At 39.4% G+C, this 3,065-nt stretch overlaps 1 pseudogene; it reads right to left on the reverse strand.

Moving 5' to 3' along the window:
• Positions 1-836: 836 nt before the first annotated feature.
• On the reverse strand, positions 837-1,493 carry LOC128061640 (protein tyrosine phosphatase type IVA 2-like; annotated as a pseudogene).
• Positions 1,494-3,065: the final 1,572 nt, after the last annotated feature.

The raw sequence follows: 3,065 nt of genomic DNA on the forward strand, positions 1-3,065 counted from the left end.
TTGAAGGACTCTCAAGAGTCTTCTCCAGCACCACAATTCAAAGACATCAATTCTCCAGCGCTCAGCCTTCTTTATGGTCCAACTTTCACATCTCTATGTGATTACTGAAAAAAAAAAAAAAAACATAGTGTTCGCTTATATGGACCTTTGCCAACAAAATGATGTCTTTGCTTTGTAATACTCTATCTAGGTTTGTCATAGCTTCTGTTCCAAGGAACCAGCATCTTTTAATTTCACGGCAACAGTCACTGTCCACAGTGATTCTGGAGCACAAGAAAATAAAATCTGTCACTGCTTCCACCTTTTCCTCATCTATTTGTCATGAAGTGATGGGACCGGTTGCAGTGATCTTAGTTTTTTGAATGTTGAGTTTTAAGCCAGCTTTCTCACTCTCCTCTTTCACCCTCATCAAGAGGCTCTATAGTTTCTCTTCAATTTCTGCCATTAGAGTGATATCATCTGAGGCTATTGATATTTCTTCTGGCAAACTTGATTCCAGCTTGGGATTCACCCAGCTTGGCATTTCCCATGATGTACTTTGTGTAAGTTAAATAAGCAAGGTAACAGTATACAGACTTGACATACTCCTTTCTCAATTTTGAACCAGTCTGTTTTTCCGTGTCCAGTTGTAACTGTTGCTTTTTTTTTTTCTTTTCTTAAACATTTCATTCACATTATAGAGGGATTTATGTTTGCATTTTTTCCAATCTTTAACTGAGTGGTTGAGGAGTACTGAATCCATCACTACTTTGATGACACAGTTAAGATTCCAGATTCACTTTTCCAGGTACCAAGAGTTCCCTCTAAGTCAAATCAGCTTTTGTATATATTTATTTTTACTGAACACAGTAATGCCTGTTGGTATCTCTGAAGCATAATCACATCTTAGGTTGGTATTTCTCCAGGTAAAGCAGCTGTTTGGAACTGAATGTTCCCCTTCTTTTTTTTTTATCTTATAAATTGAACTGCATCTTCATTCCACATGTGTACTTCGTTCAACATTACACATTCAATCAAAGCAAGTGCAACTGGTACAGGTGCCCTTCCCAATCCTGAAACACAGTGAACTACAGCACAGCAACCTTGTTCTTCAGGATGTTTGGCTTTAGTAGGCTTAGCCAACGGAGAAGGCAATGGCACTCCCCTCCAGTACTCTTGCCTGGAAAATCCCAGGGACGGGGGAGACTGGTGGGCTGCTGTCTATGGAGTCACACAGAGTTGGACACACTGAAGTGACATAGCAGCAGCAGCACACTTAGCCAGTCATCTACTATCTGACTAGGGGGTGGTGCTCCACCATCAAAAGGCCAATCTAGAACGTGGATTTCCTTCTTTTTCAATATGTAGCATCATAAACTCGAGCCAAAGTTGTCACTTCATATTTCTTAAGTTCCTCTATAAACAAACTTGTTGAGGGTAGCATTGGTAGTGTTGTGGGTTATCAGAAAACTCATGTTCTCATAGGAGATCTCCACAAGGGCTGGATGGTTCATTATGGCAAATAAAAAGTGTGACCGTGTGTGTGTGATGGTGAAAATGAAAAAAAAAGAAAATAAAAAATGAATAAATCTTGAAATGTTTCACAGCAGAAAAGATTAAAAAGACCACTAAAATGCGTAAATCAGTTTTCTCTATTCAACTAGCTTATTCTTTCAGACACTTCTCTCTTTAAGATAAGCAGATAAGCAGAAGTATTTAGAATCCGCTTGAATCCAAATTCAACTTGGGCCTCAATGTCTGCTGATGGATACCATAAGATTACAAACAACAGCAACAACAACAACAACAACAACAACAACAACAACTACATACAACTCTTACGCAGCCTTCACTACATTTAGGCACTAGTGAGACAAGTTAAAAGCGTAGGTCGCTCTCCACTTTTGTTTACTTGATGCTTAATTTTACTGGAGTCATTAAAATAAATATGCTTGCAAAAAAAAAAAAAAAATCCAACTATTTCTGAGATCAATCTGGGTGTCCGGAGTCTTCAAGGCGGTAGTAATTATGACACATAGAACCTCCAAGCTCACTTAGCGGAAACGCCGTGCTGAGCCTGGCAGAAGTCTGCCCTCGCGCTCAGAATCACCATAACTATGCAATGTATATTCCAACAAAAACGCTGCCGAGCTGAGGCCTATGATCCACGTAGTCGAAGGCTTTACCGTAGTCAATGAAGCAAAAATAGATCTTGTCTTTTTTTTTTAATTCCCTTGTTTCTCTATGATCCAACAAACATTGGCAATTTGATGTCTGGTTCCTCTGGCTTTTCTAAATTCTGCCGGTACCTGTGGAAGTTCTCTGTTCACAGTCTACTGAAGCCTAACTTGAAGGATTTTGAGCATTTCTTGGCTAGTATGTGAAATGAGTGCAATTGTGTGGTAGTTTGAACATTCTTTGGCATTGCCCTTCTTTGGGATTGGAATTCTTTAGGATTGGAACTGACCTTTTCCAGTTCTTCAGCCACTGCTGAGTTTTCCAAATTTGGTGACATATTGCATGTAGCACTTGAAAAGCATCACCTTTTAGGATTTTAAAAAGCTCAGCTGAAATTCTCTTGCCTGCTTTGTCTACATTCAAGTTTACTTTTATTTTATGAACTGCAAATATTTGGAATCATATCCCTGGTGGCTCAGTGAGTAAAGTGTCTGCCTGCAATGCGGGAGACCTGGGTTCGATCCCTGTGTTGGGAAGATCCCCTGGAGAAGGAAATGGCAACCCACTCCAGTACTCTTGCCTGGAAAATCCAATGGACTGAGAAGCCTGGTAGGCTGCAGTCCATGGGGTCGCAAAGAGTCGGACACGCCTGAGCGACTTTCTTTCCTTCTTTATACAGTATATGATCTCTTGTATTTGACTCTTAACTTGGCATACTGGTATGAAAATCATCCAGGCTATTACATGTGTTAGCATTGCATTTCCTTTTGTTTCTGAGTGTTATTTCATAGTATAACTATCCTAGAATTTTTTTTTAAATTTACTCATGTTTTAATTGAAGGATCATTGCTCTACAGAATTTTGTTTTTTTCTGTCAAACCTCAACATGAAGAAATCAGCCATAGGTA

This window comes from Budorcas taxicolor, chromosome 16 (genome assembly GCF_023091745.1).
Source record: "Budorcas taxicolor isolate Tak-1 chromosome 16, Takin1.1, whole genome shotgun sequence".
Taxonomy (NCBI): domain Eukaryota; kingdom Metazoa; phylum Chordata; class Mammalia; order Artiodactyla; family Bovidae; genus Budorcas; species Budorcas taxicolor.